This window comes from Macaca thibetana, chromosome 18, assembly GCF_024542745.1.
Source record: "Macaca thibetana thibetana isolate TM-01 chromosome 18, ASM2454274v1, whole genome shotgun sequence".
Classification (NCBI taxonomy): Eukaryota; Metazoa; Chordata; class Mammalia; order Primates; family Cercopithecidae; genus Macaca; species Macaca thibetana.
The window spans coordinates 52,166,027-52,190,273 of NC_065595.1; the positions used below are offsets into that span (position 1 = coordinate 52,166,027).

General features: G+C 37.0%; 1 long non-coding RNA gene across 1 annotated transcript in view; it reads right to left on the minus strand.

Annotated features, from left to right (window-relative positions):
* LOC126941012 (uncharacterized) overlaps nt 1-18,063 on the minus strand; it is a 140,078-nt gene extending 122,015 nt beyond the window's left edge. The window contains exon 1 of the long non-coding RNA XR_007721046.1: nt 16,538-18,063. This is a non-coding gene — a long non-coding RNA (uncharacterized LOC126941012). The remainder of the gene's footprint in view (nt 1-16,537) is intronic.
* Nucleotides 18,064-24,247: the final 6,184 nt, after the last annotated feature.

Sequence of the window (24,247 nt, forward strand, 5' to 3'; positions counted from 1 at the left end):
TTATATGCAAATTAATGGGCAGATTATGCAGATATTTCTAGAAAAAGGGTAGTAACTTCTGGGTTAGGTTGCTTCTGGTTGTTAGGTTGCTGCCATGGAAATGGCTGGTCACTTACGGGTGCTGCCATGAAAACGGTAAACTGACATGGCACATTGGCATGAGTGTCATATGAAAAGGTGTTTCCACCCCTTTCCTGTTTTAGCTAGTTCTCAACTTGGTCCATTGTTCAAGTCCGGTCTCCGTAGTGGAGTCCTGCCTCTGGAGTCAACTCCTGCCTACTACTTTAAAAGGGGTTGTGGGGCACTGCCTTTGTCCTTGCCAAGTGTGTATAAAGCCAAGTCCCCCACTCTGCCTTAGTTGGCCCCCAAGGGGGCCGTTCCTCCTTTTTGCTGGGGTGGGGTAGAAGTCCAGACTTTCCATGTGGTCTCCACTGATACTGATGGAGGATGGAAGGTCATGAAAGTCCAGCTTCCCTACTCAGCCATTTCTGACACCACCTCACCAGGAAGCTTGGGGTGCCTTATTACAGTCTTTAGCTCCACACTTAACTTTTGCTAGGGGGAAGGGACAAAGTCACCCAGGATTTTCTGTGATACTTGTGCAGAGTAGAGAGGTTACTGTCTAAAAATGTTTTATCATTTTAGGCTGCTCCTATCTAGGTCCTTTGGCTAGAGAGAGTAGGCTTTTGTGGCATCTGGTTTTGTCTGCACTGATTGGCTCTCTGGGTTGCTACCTTTTTCAAATTTAAGTATCAGACAGATGAGACCAAAAGAAAACCTGGGGTATTCACCACTGTTTTGTTTATTGCATTCCCAGGTCCCTCACTGCTCTGCCTTCTTTTCTTTATGTTTCAGAGTCTTCTTATGTTGTTTTATATATAATGTTCAGGAATTGTACTTATACTAAGTGGAAGGGACAGGAACAAGGTGCCTGATATAAATCATATTAATAATCTGATAAAGATGTTGTATTAGTCCATTTTCACACTGCTTATAAAGACATACTTGAGACTGGGAAGCAAAATAGGTTTAATTGGACTTACAGATGCACATGGCTGGGAAGGTCTCAGAATCATGGAGGGAGGTGAAAGGCACTTTTTACATGGCAGCAGCAAGAGAAAATGAGGAATATGCAAAAGTGGAAACCCCTAATAAAACCATCAGATCTCTCTAGACTTATTTACTACCACAAGAACAGTATGGGGAAACCACCCTCATGATTCAAATTATCTCCCACTGGGTCTATCCCACAGCATGTGGAAATTATGGAAGTACAATTCAAGATGAGATTTGGGTGGGGACACAGAACCAAGCCATATCATTCCAGCCCTGACCCATCCAAATCAATCTCATGTCCTCACATTTCAAAACCAATCATGGTTTCTCAATAGTCCCCAAAAGTCTTAACTCATTTCAGCATTAACTCAAAAGTCCACAGTCCAAAGTCTTATCTGAGTCAAGGGAGTCCCTTCCACCTATGAGCTTGTAAAATCAAAAGCAAGTTAGTTACTTCCTAGATACAATAGGGGTAAAGGCATTGGGTAAATACAGCCATTCCAAATGGGGGAAATTGGTCAAACAAAGGGGCTACTGGCACCATGCAAGTCTGAAATCAAACAAAGTTGTCAAATCTTAAAGTTTCAAATGATCTCCTTTGACACCTTTACCTTGCATCTGGGTCACACTGAGGTAATAGATTGGTTCCCACTGTCTTGAGCAGCTCCACCCCTATGGCTTTGCAGGTTACAGCCTCCCTGCTGGCTGTTTTCACAGTCTGGCATTGAGTCTCTGCATCTTTTCCAGGTGCATAGTGCAAGCTGTCAGTGGATCTACAGTTCTGGGTTTTGGCAAATGGTGGCTCTCTTCTCAGAGCTCCATTAGGTGGTGCCCCATAGGGACTCTGTGTGAGCGCTCCCACCCCACATTTCCCTTCCACACTGCCCTAGCAGAGATTCTCCCTATGTGCCCCCACCCCACCTCCCCACCCCTTGCAGCAAACTTCTGTTCAGGCATCCAGGCATTTCCATACATCTTCTGAAATCTAGGTGGAGGTTCTCATACATCAGTTCTTGATTTCTGTGCACTTGCAGGCTCAACACCATGAGGAAGCTGCCAAGGCTTGGGGCTTGTACCCTCTGGAGCCATGGCCCGAGCTCTGCACTGGCCCCTTTTAGCCATAGCTGGAGCAGCTGAGACACAGGGCTGAACAGAGCATGAGGACCCTGGACCTGGCCCACTAAACCATTTTCTTCTAGGCCAACAGGCCAGTGATGGGAGGGGCTGTGGTGAAGACCTCTGACATGTCCTGGAGACATTTTCCCTATTGTCTTGGGGATTAGCATACAGCTCCTTGTTACTTAAGTAAATTTCTGCAGCTGGCTTGAATTTCTCCTCAGAGAATAGGTTTTTCTTTTTTATCACATTGCCAGGCTGCAAATTTTCCACACTTTATGCTCTGTTTCCTTTTTAAAACTGAATGCTTTTAACAGCACCCAAGTCACCTCTTAAATGCTTTGTTGCTTAGGAATTTCTTCTGCCAGATACCCTAAATCATCTCTCTCAAGTTCAAAGTTCCACAAATCTCTAGGACAGGGCAAAATGCCACCAGTCTCTTTGCTAAAATGTAACAAGAGTCATCTTTACTCCAGTTCCCAACAAGTTCCTCATCTCCATCTGAGACTACCTCAGCCTGGACCTTGTTGTCCATATTGCTATCAGGTTTTAGGTCAAAGCAATTCAATAAGTGTCTAGGAGGCTCCAAATGTTCCCACATTTTTCTGTCTTCTCTAAATCCTTGAAACTGTTCCAACCTCTGCCTGTTACCCAGTTCCAAAGTCGCTTCCACATTTTCAGGTATCTTTTCAGTAAAACCCCACTCCACTGGTACCAACTTACTACATTAGTCCATTTTCATGCTGCTGATAAAGACATATCCGAGAGTGGGACGAAAAAGAGGTTTAATTGGACTTACAGCTCCACATGTCTGGGGATGCCTCAGAATCGTGGCAGGAGGTGAAAGACACTTCTTACATAGCGGCAGCAAGAAAAAATGAGGAAAATACAAAAGCGAAAACCCCTGATAAAACCATCAGATCTCATAAGACTCACCACCATGATTCAAATTATCTCCCACCAAGTCGTTCCACAACACATGGGGAGTGTGGGAGTACAATTCAAGATGAGATTTGGGTAGGGACACAGAGCCAAACCATATTCAGATGTAGTCATTATATAATGACATTAAACTCTGCTGTTTTAAATGTTTTGTAAATACTACATGCAATTTGAACCATCTCACAAAATGAAGAATTTTGGGGCAGTTTAGTCCAAGAATCAAAGTTCCAGGGATTTCAAGACTCAATAATCTGCATTTCAAAAGTCTAAATCTGTGTGACAGGAGTGACAGGCCCAGCCCAGCCTGAGCCACATTGCTCTTATCTGCTGTTCCTCAGGGTCTATCAGTGAGACTTTCTCACTTGATCACATTAAAAGAGAATAATCAGCCATATCTTGAACTAGTCTGTAAAGAAGTTGCATGAGCTTTAAAGCGGGAAAAGAAATACGTGTCCTAGAATTAAGTTTCTCGAATTTGAAATATGAGGGTATAATGTGATACTTTTTCTTTAATTATTTTTGTTTTGCCACTCTTATGTAACAACTTTTTCATATTTTATATTCCAAGATGCATCTCACATAGGAACTCACTGAAATACATTATCCCCATTTGCCATCCTAGTGAACAAACATACATATAGTCAAAGGATACAGCAGCAGTCTTTTCTCTTGTCTCCTCTGCAGCAAGGTTACCTGCCTCTGGCTTGAATATATAAACAGCTTTAAAACACACACATACACACACACAAACACATACACACTTTACAAAAGCACTGGCTGAAGTAATTTTTACTTTTTAATTATTTCAAAAGTTCAAAAAGAAATAATAAATTATTTTTATGGACTAATTACTAGGGGAAAAATATTTTTTAAAAATCAGAAATATGTAAAATTGTAAGTCCCACAATTAAACGTTTTCAGTTAGAAGAATTAGTCAACTGGAAGGGTGATTATTCTAGTAAGAAAGGAAAGATGGGAAGGATCATTGACTGTACAACTCCCATGAGCTCAGAAGACTGAGCAACTCTACTTCACATTCACTGCCTCATTTAATTCTCACAAGACCCATGCAGTAAGCATTATCCCAAATTTACAGATGGAGAACACTGAGGTTTGAGTTCATGTAAATAAGTTGCCTGAACTGTATTCAAACCCTGTTTTTTCTGATAGCATTGCTTATACTCTCTCTGCTCCATCTCCAGAAAACATTACACTACTGCAAACTCAAAATCAAATTATGAAGTGGGGTATATGGGGATCTTCTTTGTTCTTTCCTGATGGCCTCTCTTACTACTACAATCATCATCTACCACTCAAACAAGAAGTTCTCTTTCAAGCTTAATGTTGGGGGAAAGAAAAAAACACTGAGATTAAAAATTATCTCCCAGTTCAATGAAATATTTAATCAAAGAAGGTTAAAAGAAACAGGATATTTGTGCTGATAAAAAGTTATTAGAAAACAAGGATAAATATTTGATTAGTTTCTCTAGCCCATCTTTCCTCACCATGTGTCTTCCCATTTTCTACAGTTATAAGAGTTGCCTATCACAAAATGAACAGATTGGTTCTGAAGAAACTGTATCAAAATGAGGGGAAAGCATCCCCCACAAAACCCCAACTCTTTTCTCCTAGGGGATGCAAAATAATAAGGTAGTCTTTCCCTACAGTTCTCAAATTTTTTATTGGTAGGCAATAATTGTTCTCCATGTGAGAAATGCAGATAGTAAGCCATAGAGAATAAAGAGTTTTCCCAGAGTTGTACACTATGTCATTGATCGGTAAAATACTTCTGTTTCTGAATTCCAGCTTCTTTCTCACTGGAAAACTCTTGTGGAATGCATTAGGTTGAAAGATATTGACTAGATTAGGCCTGCTGTGTCAAAAAAAAAAGTTTTTCAATATGTTTCTCAAATATTCAGCTTGGAGAAAGCATTAGTATATTTAAAAATATATAATAATCACTATTATAAAATTTATTATATATCAGCCAGTGTAAGGCCCTGTATGTTTTTATATATCATGTATTCCCACATACATACAATGATATTTAATGAGTAATTTGACAATATTGAAAACAATACATTAAAAAGCTCATCTTATTTAATCATAAAAATTTCTAAATTAGACTTAGATTGAATTATAAACACAGATGTTCCCCAGATTCATCAAATTTAAAAAATTACTCTAGTTTTGGATATTTCTATGCTGCTGTAGTGAATAGGGACAGTATCTCAAGGAAATAGCAAATTGATACTAACAGCTACCTTACCTTATGAAGTGAAAATGATTGAACATCTTCCCGTTTCTTATGCCAACTCACCTATATGTATCTATGCACTCATACATACACAGGTAGATAAGACATGATGGCTCAAGGATCTAGTAAGAAACACAATGGTTTGGCCGGGCGCGGTGGCTCAAGCCTGTAATCCCAGCACTTTGGGAGGCCGAGACGGGTGGATCACGAGGTCAGGAGATCGAGACCATCCTGGCTAACACAGTGAAACCCCGTCTCTACTAAAAAATACAAAAAAACTAGCCGGGAGAGGTGGCGGGCGCCTGTAGTCCCAGCTACTCGGGAGGCTGAGGCAGGAGAATGGCCTGAACCCGGGAGGCGGAGCTTGCAGTGAGCTGAGATCCGGCCACTGCACTCCAGCAAGGGGGACAGAGTGAGACTCCGTCTCAAAAAAAAAAAAAAAAAAAAAAAAAAAAAAGAAACACAATGGCAATCCAACTAGAGCCATATATAACCATTACATACATACTGAACAAATAGTTACTCTGTATCACATCATAAAGCACTTGTTTCATTGTTTCTTTTTGTGTGTGTCTCAATATCCCTATCAAAGTGACTCTTCTAACTCAGGATGAAAGCAAGGCCAGTACTACTACTTTTCTGTCCACTTTTAGGTCACTAAACACTGCTTCAATTTAGTAATTATAAAAACAAATTTCATTTAATAGTCGAAAGCACTAAAATTCATTTAATGTTATAATTTTTTATCCCCATTGTGGGCCTGGGATAATCAGGAAGCCTGCAGCTGGAGAAAGAGACACAGTTACGGGCTCCTTGTCTTTTCCCACCTGGTGGTTGACTCATTCTTTTCTAAATATTCAACAGTGGTTTCTGCTCATTCAGGGAGAATGCGGAGATGAGTGGGTGGATGTTGGGGTACCTAGAAGTCTGGGAGACTGGAAAAGAATGGATGGGCAGGTGATTTCTCACTTGAGCAATAGTTTCACAATCTAGCCTCACTGCTTTCAGAAACTGTAACACATTTGAAGTGTACTCTTTTTATTCTGAGTGTTTAGTGGGTTCCTTGGGTTTCACCCCATTTCTGCCCATCTGTCACATGCTGTCTCTGAGAGCGAAAATAAATTTCCTGCCCTTGTGTAAAACATTCTGAGATAAAGTAAACATTCTTTAGCTACTTGCTCTCAGTAAGATAAAATAATTAAAACAGTTTACTTATGAAGGCTAACAGCTCACATATCAAGACTACACCAACATACAGTTTGCCCATTAAAATTTGTTTTATGATCTCTTTTTCCTCTGTTTTCCAATCCATAGCTATTATATATATTCAATCCCAGGTATATCCTGTCTTAAAATCATTCAGCTGGGCTCTTGGCTCCATCTGCACCCTGCCCCAATTTTCTCGTTTTAAGATAATATTAAGACTGTCAATAAGGTGTCCTCTCTTGCTACAATATGTTTAATAAACTCAGCTTTGCTTTTTCAACGGGGTTTTCGTGGAGGCACCGAATTTCAACCTTGGCCCAGCTAATGCCTCTTATAACCTGGCGTACATTCAGTTTCTCTTGGCTGAAGTCTTTCAGTCATTCCAAGCAACCAGGTTGCATAAAACCTAAAATAATAACATAAACGTTTTTCAGTTGTGCACAACGTTTATTGCATAAGAAACTTTTCTGTTGGTGATGGTGTGTGTGGGGAGGCTTAAAAAAGCAACAGTGTGCAGAGCAATCTTTAGCATCTGAATACTCTAGATAGAAGTGCCTATTTTCCCCAAAACAATAAAAGAGAAGTGTGAAGCTCTCTCGTCTCTTCAAAGTCCACTTCATAAGGCTTGGGGTTAGAGACTAACGGAGCAATACACATTCTCCCTCTTAGGATTTCACAACCCAGATGTTTTGAAAGAAATAGTCCGCAAAAATCCTTCTTTAATTTGTAACACATAAACTCTTATATCCTCAGTATAAGTGAGAACTTCAAGAGGCCTTTAAATAGCTCCGACTATCTATGTTGTGTATATTTTACAGGGCAGTCTGTTTCACAACTTATGGACAATAGATAACAAAGTTAATTATAATCTTAGAGACTTTGCCAAAGCATTCATTTTAATGGAGATGTTAAGCTCATTTTCCCTGAAGATATGTCTCCCCTTCATCAATAGTAATATAGTTTAGTTTTGTATCTGGAAGACGCAGGTAAAGCCCAAATTTCCTACTCTCCCTTGTAGCTAGTTGTGAATATGTGTCTAAATTCTAACCAATGAAATTTGAGTGGATACAATGTATACATCTTCCTTATTACCTATGGAGAGTGAATTTCTTATCCTCCACTTCTCTTTTTTCCTTCACAAGAGCTAGAACATGGACATGTCCTGACCCAGTTATAACCACACTGATGAGGAAAGTGCCCTACAGAATGGAGAAATAAGAGTATGAAAAAAATATTGGGTCTACAAAGAAACAGATCAAGTAGAACTTCCAAATTCCAAATTGCTAACCTTTCAAAGAAAAAAAAATCTTTTTTTCTGTGCAAATTAACCAATAAACTTCCAATTACACATATAATAACAGAGTTACATCTTAATGACAGTGATGTCAGCAGGTGGAGAATTAATGTATAGGGGGCACTTAGAAATGATTGACAATAAACTAAGCAGTTAAGAAACGTTTATTTAAAACAAAACAGACACAGTTTGCGGAAGAGAAAGGCTTGATTCTGATTCAAGGACTACAGCAACTCCTCTGAAGTTATTTATAACTTAGAAATAAGGGTTATAAAAATCCTTATTTTTGTCATTTATTATATGAGAAAATTTTACAGGATGGTGAAGTGGCTCTACTCCAAAAATCTGGAACTTAATTCTCCAAATTACAGGATAGTTAAGAGTGGTGAATTATCAGCATCATCTTTATCCCTTTCACATTTATTTTCTAGGCTACAGGCTGTTTCTGATTTTGTTTCTTCTTTTTCCCTCATTTATTTTACCCAGCATTGATTATTTAAAAAGATTAGGAACAGAGGGTTTACAGTATGACTTGTCCTATTTCTTTTTTGTTTTGTTTTGTTTTTTGAGATGGAGTCTTGCTTTGTAGCCAGACTGGAGTGTAGTGGTGTGATCTCGGCTCACTGCAACCTCTGCCTCCTGGGTACAAGTGATTCTCCTGCCTCTACCTCCCAAGCAGCTGGGACTACAGGTGACCGCCACCACGCCCGGGTAATTTTTTGTATTTTTAGTAGAGATGGGGTTTCACTGTGTTAGCCAGGATGGTCTCGATCTCCTGACTTCGTGATCCGCCTGCCTTGGCCTCCCAAAGTGCTGGGATTACAGGCGTGAGTCACTGCTCCTGGCTGACTTGTCCTATTTCTAATTCACCTTTATGGTATTGTCACAAATATAAGTTGTGGAAATAATATCCAAGTGACCACATGCTAGCAAAAGTAAAAGAAAAAAGAATCTAAAACTTTCATATTGCTTTTCAAGTCTATGAAACTTAAGTGCTCAACTTGAACCTAAACTCAGATTCAAATTGTATGAGAAGAAATTTTTTTTTCCTCTTTTCTCTTAGGTTCATTGCCTGAGGCCCTAAAAATTAGACTGAAGAAAGACAGAGTGATAGGAGACAAGGCATACAAATTTTATTTGAGATAATTGACATGACACAGGAGACTTCTTAGAAAAGAAGTGATGACCCAAAGAAGCAGATAGGGCTTAGAGCTTATATACCATTTTAACAAATAACAATAAATTGTGGAGATGTGACAAAACAAAGGAAAAGGGTTTGTGGCTTCCAGGTACAGCAAACTATGGGAAGGTAAACATAGAGGGAAACTAATGGAAGATAAGGGCTATCTTAACAATATTTTGTGTGTCTGCAGGTTCTTCTTGGCACTGATTTTCTGCTTTCTTTTAGCAATAAAACGTCCCTTGGAGAGGGGATTTGTGGCACTCTTTATTTCTCAGAAGTCTGCTTTTACCCAGCTAAGGGAAGCTCTGGGAAGGTTTCTCTGTGAATCTGTAGAATCTCAAATGTCTTCAGCTCAAAATAATTCTTCTGCCCCGAAAAAAGGGCACATATTAAAATAGTATATTCTGATTCCCTTTAGGACATATCTCAGAATATCTTCAGAAGAACCAGAGAGACAGGTGTATCAGGTGTCAATTTGCTCCAGAATTTTTGGCTGAAAGAAAATTTGGAAGTGGGGTTGTTTGAGGAGTCCCTGGTAAGGAATGAAAGTGAGCAGTGAAGAAAGGACAAGTGGGTGGTACAATATCTGTTAAGGACCCAGATTGATCTGGCTCTAATCAAAATCTGGAATATGACCTTATGGAATAAAAAGTGCAGACAAAAGTTGGAGGAGGTTTTTTCCTGGAGAAGTTGTAGAACATTGAAATACAAGCAATGCTGCTTGAATGACCAGACAACAAGACACAGAGTGAAGAAAACAAAGCCCTATCAAATTGCGGACTCCCCAGGATACAATGCAGCTTTGTCATCCCAAAGCTTTTGTATAAGTCAGAGTTTATCAAAGACACAGAATCAATAGGATACATAATATACAGGGAGAAAGAGATTTATAAAAGTTGAATCACATGGTTACACAGGCTGAGAAGTCCTATGGTCTACTGTTTGCAAACTGGAGAAACAGGAAATCTGGTAATAAAATTCAGTCAACGTTTGAAGGCCTGAGAATCAGGTGGCTGATGGTGTAAGTCCTGATCTGCATCCAAAAGCCTGAAAAACAGAAGCACTGATGTCCAAGGACAGGAGTGGATAGATGTCTCAACTCAAGCAGAGAGAAAAAATTTGCCCTTTCTCTGACTTTTTGTTCAGGTCAGGTCCTTACTGGATTGGATACCTGTCTACACTGGTGAACGAGGGTCCTTTACCATTGATCCAGGCATCTCTTAACCCAGTCAAGTTGATACGTATAACTAACCATTACAGACTTCTAGCCTGATGAGTTGAAATAGTGCAAATAGCTTCTGGAGATCTAATGTATAGCATGATGACTATAGGTAACAATACCGTACTTTGCAAGAGGACAGGTCCCCAAATGAGCTTCGGTGACCAGATCTTCCCCTTCGTGCTTGCGATTCTTGGGTAGAATGTACTGAGACTGCAACATCCTGAGATAAGGAGGAACTGTCCAGAACAGCTAAGGCTTTGTCCTTGTCGCTCCTAGAAAAGGGTGTCCTGTAATGCTTGAGCTCAGTAATCTTAGGGACCCTCGCACACTCATGTGAGAATAAAAGACAGAGTAGAGTGCTTTTGGGGTTGCTCAGCTGTGGTGTAAAATGCTGGTGATACTTCATCCATTCTGTGCAGCTTTTCTGAGCTTTGGGGGACTTGGTCACCATGGATCCTAGCCTTCTGTTGATTCTTTCTGCCTATGTATGAATCATGAAGTTGCTTTGCCTCACTTGAGTGTTCTGTCTCACTGGTCTCATAAATCTCATAGCTAGGTTTGTGCAAAACCTTCTGCCAGAGGAAGCTTAGCAGAAATTAGCAAAGTGTTTAAAGTTCTCCCCTGGGATTGGTAACCAGTGCATGGAATACTCCTCCCAGGGACTGATAATGGTGCACAATATCCTACTTAGCATACTGAAAACTTGAAATTACTAGCAGGGTAAATCTTGTCATTTCCAAAAAAAGTAATTATGTGAGGTGATAGATACATTAATTATCTTGATTTTGGTGATTATTTCATAGTATGTACCTCTATCAAATCAACAATTTGTATACCTTAAATATATACAATGAAAACAATGTATCTCTTAAAGACAAGAGCTTCTTGGGAAATGAACACACCACCATTATCATACAGATAAACAGAAATCAGTCCTTTGTTTTTAATCAATTTATTTTTAAATCAAATATCTAATTATTCAAATTCTCTCAACTGTATCAAGATTGTCTCTTGTTTTACATTTCATTTGAGTCAGAATTTTAATAAATCTCACACTTTGCAAAAAGAAAAGAACTAAATATCAAGCGCTTTTAGATAATTCCAATGCCCACTTTATTTTCTTCTTTCGGTTGGTCCACATGGATATTGTATCTAATTCAGAATATAGAAGTAGTGAGGTTGGTTTAGACCAAGTAAATGAGAAATTTTTGGAAAGTGGTTGGCACATTCATTATGACAAAGGAATTCAAATATTATTATAATATTAGTAACCCTGTTAGAACTACATTTGGGGACACTGGAAATACCAGTCAGTGCCACAGCAGCAAGTTGCAGTTGGGTTATAAGCAATATAATCTCTGAAGTAGCAAATTAAGCTGGCAATACTGCAATTATTATTTGCATAGTTTTCTAATATATACTCAGGTGCCAATGTGTCTTATGCAGTATTTGGCTTTCCTCTTTGGTTTTGGTATAGAAGAGATTTTGATAAATGCTGCAGAGCACACCTTAGCAAATAAGTCAGAAATGAAACAATGAATTTGAATGGAGCAGGGACCAGAGTAGAAAAATATGTTTCTGAGACAATGAATGCCAGTTTGATCCTAGAAAGTTAATAAACAGGCCTTAGATCATAACTAAGAAGGTCCCAAATCCTTCTTTGTGTCAGTGACAGCATCAATTTCTGTTCAGGTTGATTCCTGCTTCCTTTTATATTCTTCGTTTGGCATAAATGTAAAAATGTGTCCTCTCTCACTTTTTGTGTTTAGGGTTACATTGCTAAAATTACATTCTTAACTACATTTTCTGTAACTTTCCATTTCAGCAAATTCATAGCATTGATATTAACAAATATAAGATTTTGAAATCTGCTTTTTGAACCTATGACCTGAAATTATATTTTTAGGTAGTCAGTATAAATAACATTAAAATTTTACGAACTACCAGGCCTTTTTTTATTGTTTGTTGTCTCATAATTACTCATTTTTAAAATTAGGTCTAGAAAATTATATTTAGCTGGCACTGTTGAATCGCTTTTCCTTTTTGCCAAAGAGTCTCTTGTGCAAACAAAGAAATTTTATTTCCAAATTATCTAAATGGTATACTTCATGTTCATCTATGCACTGTTCTGTAGCTGTGAAGCACCATACTTCTGAATAACAAAAAGAGAATATGTTTTCTACTAATCCATGTGGCAAAAAATCTAAGGGGTTGAACAAATACAGTGACTGTGCTAAGCAAAGTGTTTGAAACACTTCTACTTAGTCAGAAAATGTCTATCCATTTGAATATCACCTTTCTCTTGTACACATATATTAGGACTTTGTTTCCCTGGGATTTCAGAATAAGTAACAACAAGGCATCAGGTGATAAGTGACAGAAAAAGTCACCATGGTGGGTGATACGGTTTGGATCTGTGTTCCCAGACAAGTCTCATGTTCAATTGTAATCCCCAGTTTTGGAGGTGGGGCTTATTGGGACGTGACCGGATCATGTGGGCAGTCTCTCATGGTTTAGCACCATCCCCCTTGGTGCTGTGGTTGCAATAGTGCATTCTCATGAGATCTAGTTGTTTAAAAGTGTGTTGTACCTCACCTCATCCTTTTTTCCTCCTGGTCTGGCCATGTGAAGTGCTCCCTTCTCCTCTGCCTTCTGCCATGATTCTAACTTTCCTGAGGCCTCTCCAGAAGTGGAGCAGATGCCAGCATCTTGCTGCCTGTACAGCCTGTGGAACCACGAGCCAGCTAAACCTCTTTTCTTTATAAATTACAATGGACTAATACACTGGGCATCCCAGGGCCATCACGACAAGACATATCTAACAATACCCCTACTGTTTCAGAAAACATGTATTGGCCATATGTATAGCAGCTTACTTCAGGGACATCTAAAAGGCAGCACAGAGCCCCTGATGACTTCTAAGTAACAGAGAGGCCATGAATTATGCTTTGGTTATCTTTTGCCGCACAAAAAAATTACCCTAAAATGTAGTCGCTTAAAACGGCAATAATAATATATTATTTCACACAGGTCTTTTGAGTCAGGAATTCAGCAGTAGGGCGCTCCAGCTCGATGTCTCTCATGATACTGCAAACTTGTTAGGGCTGCAGTCATCTGAAGTCTGAGTGAAACTACAGAATTTACTTCCTAGACGGCTCACTCACATGGCCAGAGAGTTGATGCTGGCTATTGTCTGGGGGCTTCAGTTTCTATCCCCTTGGGCTCTTTTACATGGCTACTTGAGCATCTTTATGGTATGGTTATTGCCTTCCCCCCAATACACGTGACCTAGGAGACCAAGGAAGAAGTTATGAGGCCTTTTATGATCTTGCCTTAGAAGTCATTCAATGTCACATTCACTGTGGTCACACCAACTATCTCCGATTCATTATGGGAGGCTAATAAATGTATGCATATCAGCAGGAGAGAATCACTGGAGGCTACAAAGGAGGCTGGCTAAGATTATCTAAAGGTTTTTATACCTCATAATTTTTTAATTTAAATTTTAAGTGTTTAACCGTGAAAATGTAGAGCTGTTTAAAATAATAAAAATTTGTACCACATGTACTCTTATCCGTAAGTTAGAAGGAGTATATCTTCTAATGTCTGCCCTACTCATCCCTTTGCTGGCAAAAAAGAAAGAGATATCTATAAATTAAAAATGTATATATCACACAGTACACAGTGTTCTGCAACACACACTTAAATTATATTTAGTGAGATAATTTAAAAGCATTACAGAAAGTTTGGTAAATCCTAAAATAGTCACCACTCATAATGCTATATAACAGTGCTGCATTTTTATGTGCTTGCAATAGTTGTTTATATGAATAAATATATTATTTATATGATGATAGTAATAATGTACATATAATTTTACATCCTAACATTTTGCTTAAAATTCACATAATATTTCCATGTTCCACAATTATTATATTAACTGCATAAAACTTTGAGGATAATGGCAAAATTTGGTGTAGCCATATTAGGGGAATACGTGGATTGATTTAAATTATTAGTCAATAGGAATTCATTTGACCACCAAACTATCTCACTAGTTTCTCCTCTAACAACATAGAATATCTATCTAATATACAACAGTTTTATATAAATACTTTTATTTAGGTGCGGTGGCTCAAGCCTGTAATCCCAGCACTTTAGGAGGCTGAGATGGGCGGATCACGAGGTCAGGAGTTCAAGACCAGCCAGACCAAACCCCACCTCTCCTGAAAATACAAAACTTAGTCGGGCGTGTGGCCGGAGCCTGTAATCCCCACTACTTGGGAGGTTGAGGCAGGAGAATCGCTTGAAACTGGAAGGTGGAGGTTGCAGTGAGTGAGATTGCGCCACTGCACTCCAGCCTGGGCGAAAGAGCGAAACTCCATCTCAAAAAAAAAAAAAAAAAAAAAAAAAAAAAAATGCTGTTATTGCATTTAAATAGTAATCTAATAGATAATACTCTGATCATGTTGTAATATTATTTTATAAAATTGTTACCCCTTAATAAGCTTTCTTATTTCCAGTTGTTGAAAACTTCATAAAATATGGCATTATTTGCTTAATCGTATTCATACATATTTTTATGCAAATTATAATTTTAAATCTCAGATATTTTCTTAACTTGCTGAATGATAATCATAAGGGATTCTCAATTTAATTGGGAAGACAAACAGCACATGCTATAGACAAATGAGAGAAACAAGAGACTTGATGTCAGCAGGGAAGAAGTAGTGTAATAAGGAAGAAAACTCCCAACTTGATCTAATTTAGAGCCCAGAAGAGCTTTAGGAATGTCTCAGAATTAATTTTTCTATTTATCCAGAGTGAAAGGAGACAATTAAGGTTAAGAAAAATAAAATGTAAATGAACAGATTTTTCTTTTGTCCTAAGCAATATTCTAACCAGTTTCCTAATAATCAAAGGCTTATAAAGGCAAATTTAGCATTAAAATATTTTATACTTCTTTCACATGTAAAGAAGAAAAGATGATCTGAGGCTGCATATTTAACTTTCAATTATAAGATAATGTTTAAATTAAAATACAAATGGATAATCATCAAAACATGTCAAACTTGAAAATTAGATATTGAAATTAACATGATGTATTATCATTACTGGTTTATATGCCTTTCTTCTCCTATTAACCTGGGAATTCCATCAGAGGAAGATTAATCTTGTATTCCTGTCACCAAAAACACTGTCTGACACATAAACACTCAAGAAATGCTTGCTAAATTGATTTTTTTAATTGTCTCTTATTTGAATGAAAGTAGGAATTCTCAGCTGACTGAATATAAAACTTGACTTTTTCTCCTATACTACTACTTTATTCTTTTTATTTTAAAATCTTCAATGTTCTGACTTTGGTTGCCGACAAGTTTAGTCATCTCCTGTAATTGATTATGTTACAGGATGTTTCTGTTATTACTTCCCATAATTAATTTGAAAGTATATCAAGCCTTACATTCAAGAAAACAAAAATATATGTGTGTGTATATATGTGTATATTCATAAACATATATATGTTTGCTTAACATTCACATAATGTATATGCATAAGCATATATATACACATATATATACACACACATATGTTTTCTTGAACATTAGTCTTGATATACTTTCAAGTTAATTATGGAAAGCAATACCAGAAACATCCTGTAACATATTCAATGTGTGTATATATATACATGCATAAACATATATATACACACATATACACACATATGTATGTATGTGTATATATACATATACTTGTATGTGTATAAAGCATACATACATATAGATAGATATATGGATGGACACGTTAGGAGCTTTAATAAAGTACAATGAAAACCACCCTCTCTCACACATGTTTAATCTCACTCTGAAGTCAATCTATTTTAAATGTTTATGGTTTTAGTTCTTTAGGTGGCTACTTCTACTTCTCTAAATAATATCCTTTTATTGCTTTTATCAGATGTGTTAACTTTAGACAATATTTATTAATTTCTAATCATGAAGTATTAGAAAGGGATTTATTATATATGCATTTCTCCTCACACTGTTTCAGAGTTACATACTATTTTCAGTTGTTTCACTAATGACCTTTGGAACTTTAACTGATAGGCCTATACTTCTATTTCTTGTTTCTTTAACTTCAGTTAATATCTTGACTCCCTGTTGGGAGAGAAAGTCTTCCATAGGTTTCTCGTGCTACACATCCTATTCTGTTTACCCAGCAGGCAAAATCCTGACTGCTGTTTACTAGGATTGTACTTACAGGGAGTGACCTTGACAGTGAGGTGATGTCTCCTTTTGGGGCAAAGAGCAGTCTTGCTTAATATCTCCTATGAAAGATGTGGAATCACCAAGCTCAGTATTCCTCACTGATGACACAATCCCACTGTGTATGCATCATCATGCCAGATCCATTGTGATGGTTGATTTTTGGTGTCAACTTGACTGGATTAAGAGATCATCAGATAACCGGTATTGTTCATTCTCATTGTATCAGTAGGCACCAAGCCCATCCCTCTTCTACTGACAGGGAAACTCAGGTGGTTTTGCTTTAAATTTGAATGATTGGGCTTTCCCAGGTGTTTCTGTGAGGGTGTTTCCAGAAGAGATTGGCATATGAATCAAGGACTGAGTGGGGAAGATCCACCATCTATGTGGGCAGGCCCCATCCAATAGACTGGAGGTCTAGATGGAACAAAAAGATGCAGGAAGGATGAATTCTCACCCTCTCTTTTCTGGAGCCAGGATACCCTTTTCTTGATCCAGAACAGCCGTTTTCTCCTTCCCTTAAATGTCAGAATTCTAGACTCTCTGAGTTTTGACTCCAAAACCCACACTACCCATTCCTGGGACTTTCAGGACTTTGGTCTCAGGCTGAAGAATACACTCCATGGTCTTCCTTGGTTCTGAGGCTTTCAGACTTGAACTGAGCCATGCAATGGCTCTACTGATTTTCCAGCTTGCAGATGGCCTATTATGGGACTTAACAGCCTCCATAATCAATTAAGTCAATACTCCTAATAAAATCCTTCTTCATACATTTCTCTCTCTTGTGGAAGAGAGATGTATGAAAAGGGATCATCATCCATCTGTCCCTCTGTAGAATCCCGACTAATATATTCATCCACATATCACTTTGGGGAAAAGGAAAACTGTCCCAAACATAATACTCATGCTGTTTGCTGTGCTGTGAGTAATAAATCTGTTTGTCTCTGATCCAGGAGTCTTGGGTTTTCTGCCAGCATCTTTGAAACAGTAACAAGCTAACTTCACTTGTAAGTAGGGTAAAATCTAATCATAAACCCAGCATTTCCATCTCCTTAAACTAATGTGAGATGAAACTAATCTCTCTGTCCTTTCTTAAGCCTCTTTCAAATCAAATCTAGCCTCAGGCAATTATGCTCTAACTTTTATATTATCAAGGATTTTAACATTTACTTCCATAAACTTTAATTTTTTGTGCTTAGTCCTAAATTGACTATGTAATCTAAACTCCAATAAAGAGTTTACATTATTAATAACAATTATATATTTTGTGTTCTAGAATTTTATGTCTTTCTCCATGGGTCCAAGATCCCACACCCTGAACCACCCTAAAGAGGCTATTAATTGAATCAAGAGTCCCTTCAGGGTGAAGAATTGACCCTCCTCTGAAGGAAATCAATTATTTCCCTGATTTTTTTTTTTTTTTTTTTTTTTTTTTTTTTTTGCATTTTCTGTGTTCTGTCTTCCTCCTCCTTTGAGTTAGATGTTATAGTGACCACTCACCTATTCACCTATTTTTGACTTCTTGGTTTTTGCCCTACAGTCTTAGAAATGTGCTTATATTCTATACTTTTAATTGAACTTTATATTTATTTAGCATCATTTTTAATCTATAACAACTCTTTCTTGTTCTAATTGAAGCTTTTAGAAAATGTCTTCTCTTTCTAAAATTATTTCTTTTTCTCTTAAGGTAGTTCACATTTTATTTTTAATTTTTTTTTCTCTTTCATATTGACTTTTCTTGATACATCTGTGGTTTGGGATGTACTGTGGGATGCCACCAGTCCTTTTCAGGACTGAAGGATTTATTCCCCCAGTTGCTCTGATGGTTGTCACCTGAACACTCACTCGGTTGTCTCGCTGGTTAGACTGCTTCAGCGAGGGGGTTCCACCTGGCCAAAGGTTATGTGCTTTTCCCAGGGCAGCTCACATCTGATGTCTGGTCAGCAATGGAACATAAAGCCCCCAGAGTCCTTGCCTTGAAAGCTTCAAAGTGTCATCCCAGCCTCAGAGTTCCCTGCAGGGTCAGCAGTGTCCTCATATCACAGCCCAGCTTCACCCTGTACCAAACTTTGCTTTCCTTTTCTTGCCCTACAGGTGCTGATCTCAAGAGCACTCCCTCATAAGCTTCCTGCACAATACTCGGTCTTAGAGTTGGGTTCAGGAGAAATCCAGCCTCCAACATGTGATTGTTGGTTCACCCATAGTTTAAGAATTAAAATTGGGAGTCAGTACGAGCTCATGCTGCCATTACATAAAAGAGTAGGTGTGTCTATAATCGTCTACCCCAACTGGGAAACATTTCCGGGAAGTCTGTGGGGAATCTCGCTGGCTGGCTTCAGCTTAGGGTAAGTGGGCTCGGAGACTACTTTTAGATGTGTAAACCCTGTCATGCCAGAAAAAGTAGGGCTCTACTTTTGAGCACAATAAATACTATAAAGGTCTTAGCTTTCCTCCAAATTATTTTTAGATAATGTGTTATTGTTTGTTTGTGATATGCTTGGTAGTATATCCCTGGGAGACAGAAGAATCAATCAATATTTCTATATAAAGAAAGTCAACTATCAATTTTAACATTTTTATATTTTTATTTTTTTGAAACATTATGTGAATGTTAAGCAAACATATATGTTTATGAATATATATACACATATATACTATTTTTATTTTTTTATATTTTTATTTTTTGAAAATTTTTATATTTTTATTTTTTTATATTTTTATTTTTTTATTTTTTTGAAAAAATTTTTATTTTTATTTTTATATTTTTATTTTTATTTTGTTGCCCAGGATAGAGTACAGTAGTGTAATCACAGCTCACTGCAGCCTCAGCCTCCTTTCACCTCAGCCTCCTGAATAGCTGGGTCCACAGGTGCATATCACCACACCCAGGTAATTTTGTCTGTGTGTGTATTTTTTTGTATAAACATGGTTTTGTCATGTGGGCCAGCCTAGTAAACTCAAATATTTATCTCTTTCTATACCACAATTATTTCCTAAAGGTTTTCCATGTTTCTCCCTGCTCCTGGAGACCCTTCTAGAATATTCTGGGAGCTGATGTCCTCTGATCTGTTTTCTCCAGTAATACTCTCCCATGTTCTTTCTAATTTCCAGAAACATGTTGAAATATTCCATTTCCTGATGGTGACCTCTTACTATATCATTCATTGTATTTAGCTTATATTTCTGTATTTTTATTTCAGTGAGCTCTACAAAAGGATTAGATGTGAAAAAGCACCCAGTCTTCCATCCTAAACTGAAACCACTCTCTCAATTTAAACTCAAATTACTGTACTTCAATGAGATTTCATATTTTTTTTTCCTTACATTGTATGGCATATATAGAATGTGGTGGCACTAGCACAATCCAGAAAATCAGGAGGCTTGAGTTCAAGCAGCATTGGGCCAAATCACTTCACTGGGTCTCTTTTATCTTTGTTCAAAATGTTCATTCAAGGAAAATTATTTAAAATTTAAAGTATACTTTTCAATATATGTGATCATTCCACACTTAGATACAAAACTATGGTGAAAAGAATAAACAACAAAATCAAGCCTTAAGTTTTCATAACAACTGAAAACTAATATTCTATTTCAGTGCTTATTGTGGATACCAGATTTGAATGCCATTCAGAGGCCTCCTAGAAGTATTTAGTTCTAACAGCTTTACTATGTAAATTGCGATTGGCCAGTTTTCTGGGGAAATCACTCCTGTGTGTTAGTCCTTTAAATTATCCCTGGAGTTTGCTTTGCTTTGTGTGTCCATGAGCCAGTTATTAATGTGTCCTCAGGAACTTAAACTTTCTTTAACGGCATCTGTTTTTTATTCACAAGTGAATTTATGCATTCACATATGATTTGGTGCAGAAGAGGGGCATTCCACAAGCTTCATTTGCTCTTGATTTGGGCACCTCAAATATGTTCTAGCCAGATTCCCTATTACATGGCAATTAAGCTTATTTTTATGAATATGAGTCATCTGCAATTTATTGAACATAACATGGAAACAAATTACTTTAAAAAATGAGCAAAATTGGATCACAGGTCAGATATGAATAGTCTTTATAGTCTTTCTGGGAACATTTTTGTCATTTAATAATTGAAATGTCTAGTATAGTTCTAGCCTTTTAAATGTTATTCATCTATATTGAATCTACAGGGGACAAACTGCGAAATTTCTGTTCCAGTATATTTGCTGCCAATATTAAAGCTTTAGATTTTTACCGTGAATAGGCAGGATTTCCACATAACTAGAAATAGACGGTGTTATAAAATTCCATCAACAGGAACTTGTTTATGAGCTGATAGGGACTAATAATGACCTCTTAACAGTGTGACAGCAATAAGCATTTTGGGCTCTCAAATTTCCTTCATAGGAACATCTTTGCATATTCATTTCAATTGAATGTGAGAATTATTTTTCTAAAACGGTCAAGTAGGAAATATGTAGAAACATTCAGTGCCTTCATTTTAAGGAAACTATGAAACACAGATAATCTTAAAACTGTAGGACTGAATGAGGACTTCTTGGTTATCTACTTCCAGATCTCCTATCAAAAGTCCATGATGGACACTCAAAATCATTTCTAACTTTGACATTTAAAAGTAAATTTTATGTCCAAATAGAATTTGCATTTTTACAATTTATTTAGTTTCTTTAATTATGCTATTGATTGTGGAGCCAAAATTAGGTTTGGAAACTGGCTCCATGACTTAGTAAGTATGTGGCCCTGGGTAAGGTCATTATTCACACTGTGCTCAGTTTTCTCATCTGTAAAATAGAGATACTGATGACACCTACCTCACAGAGTTGATGTAGAAATTAAAAGACTTCTTATACATTAAGTACTCACAAAATGCTGATACATAGCATACAATAAGTGTTTGCTATAATAACAATAATTATTACTATCATGGCAAATAAAGAGCATTTTTTTCATTTACTTCATATTTTCATTTATTAAATCACTTTGACTTTTTCATTTCAAAATTAGTACTCTGATATCTGTAACTTTCAATGAAATCCTAGTAATTTCCAAATATTTAATCATGCTAATTTTATGCAAAATAATGTTCTTTTAGTGAATTCTACATGTCAAAACTTACATAAAACAATATGGGGACAGTAATGACGAATTTGGAGCTATCTGCCCCCAGGGAGCTTATCAGTTAGACTGCTAGCCACATAAATAGAGACAAATGGAGTATATGGACAGTTCTTTACATTCGGTATAGAGAAGAAAGGGATAAAATTCCACTACATTAAATAGGAAAGAAAGGTGGCATTTGGGATGGAGCTTTGAAGGATGTGAAAGATTTCAAGAGACAGAGAAAAAAGGAAGACCATTCATAAAGGATGAGAGAAATGAGAAAATGCGTATAATAGAAAGCAACATTGTACTGAGGTGAAGGCATGGCATCTGGTGGTTTAATCAAAATTGTATTCAGAAATATTTAAGAGAGAAAAAGATCTCATGGTCACAAGATTAATTCTTATTATTTTAATGCAACTCATGTATGTAAATTATAAGACTAGTTTGGGCACTACCTGCTATAATTTATATACAATGATTAAACTTTTACAAATTAAACAAAATGAAAACTATAAAACTGGTAAAATTTCTATCAAGTATACAACTGCAATGTAAGAAATGGTGTTGCGTGCTCTTGTAAAACACTGCTCAAAGTGTAAAAATTTAGAGCACAGGTCCTTCTGAATTTGCCCTATGTATTACCACATGCCTTGTGAAAACTCAGTACTTCCATTATTCTTCTATACCAAAACAACCTGGGCACCCTTGATCACAGAGCACACAGGGACATCATTTGGCAATCACTGATGCTATTACATTCTATACATATTAACCCAATTTCTCTTTTTTTAATGTTCTCATAACATTTAAAGTAGTCCTACTTGATGTCAATATAGTTGTAGCACAAATGCAAATAAAGCATGAAAATAATACAATAATTGATCCTAAATATGATTACATATACATGTATACAGAGGGAAAGGAAGTAGGACCCCCAACGGCTGGGAGCTGGGAACTGGCCTAGCACCTACCGCTAGGCCATGGATCCTCTTATTGAACATAAATGATTTCACAGAACACTGGTATCAGAAAATGCTCTCTGTTACCATGGTGGAACAAGACAAAAACAAGACCCCTTCATAATCATAACTGAACACAGATAATACAAAATAAACACCTATTAAAAAAACACAAAAATGATCAATACGACCCTCTCACAACTAACATTAGTGACTGCTGGCTCCTCACCAGAGTTTTAGCTTCTCTCCGTTCCTCCTGCATCTCAGATAAAACTTATTAAGATACCAAATCACAGAATTGCCCCCACTTTCTGGAAGCACTCAATCCAAAGCTTCCCTAGATGCCACCCAAAATTCTGACACACGTCTAACCCTAACCCTCATCCTCCTAACATTCCCTTACCAGTTTCCATGTTGTGTGGTCTCACCTACTGCAAGAAACACCAATAAACAGAACTTTGTTCAGCAACAGATATGTTTGTTCCTGATGGTCTGTGACTATTGTCCATCGAACATGTAGATGGATAGGTATATAGATAGGTTAGACAGATATACAATATACTTCCATATATTTACACATACATTTGTTTTCATACAAAGATTTTAATTCTCTTAAAACTTTGAATAACAGAGGGCAAGAACATAAATACTTAAGAGATGTTAGTTTGACATCATGTCACTGATGGACTTAAAGATCAATGGACAGGCAACCCTTAAAGAGAAGGGGCAGAACTAAGTGTAGAAAAGTTAGTGGTTTATTTACACTATTCATGCAAAGTTTGTTTCCCGATACTTTTCTGTAAGTATTTTCATTTCCATTTTAACTCTCCTTTTCTTTTTTAATAAGTCATTTCAACAGTTAGGCTACAGAATGCTTCCTACACAAAGTATTAAAGTCTTTTTTTTTTAAATTTTTAGTCAAATAAAGATGTGTTAGTATTTTATGGAAAATAGGATTTGTGTGACTTTGACAGGAAGCATACCACTATCTCAGTATGAAAAAGAAACGCAGACATAATCCTCTTTCATTTAAGAACACCAAAATAAGTACAGATCTTTGAAAGATGCTTGATTCATGGAAATCACAGATATTTTACCACCTATTACTCATAGGTAGTAAATGAATCCTGTTCCATACTTGATGATATAACAGTAGCAGTCCATTAACAATTCACATTCTACTGTAGAATATAATGACCCAGACCTTTTTGTTCAACTCTTTGCATTCATTGGTTATCATTCAGATTGTTGTAAATTGTCTTAATTATTCCATGTATATTAATATTTTTGAAGCACTAAATTTGAAATTTAAAATCTGCCACTATATAAAATATCTAAGTAAAACTATAGGCCAGGAGAGAATGATGTTTAAAGTTTGTAGTTGTGTTAAGATAATCAATGTTAACAATTTGGAAAGTACATCGTACTTCTTAAAATGAGTTGGATTTCCAAGAGACCTACTAAGTGGTCAAAGTCTAAGTTCCAGAAAGTGGGATCCAGGACATGGGTAAGCACTCAGAAACAAGAGTCTGAAGATATATCATCAAACCCAAAATGTACATTTGTTAGAAAAAAAAAAAAAAGACAACACATTCTATTAGCCAAAAATCAGTGCAAAGACAAGATTCAATATTCCTTACTTCAAACAGAATATGG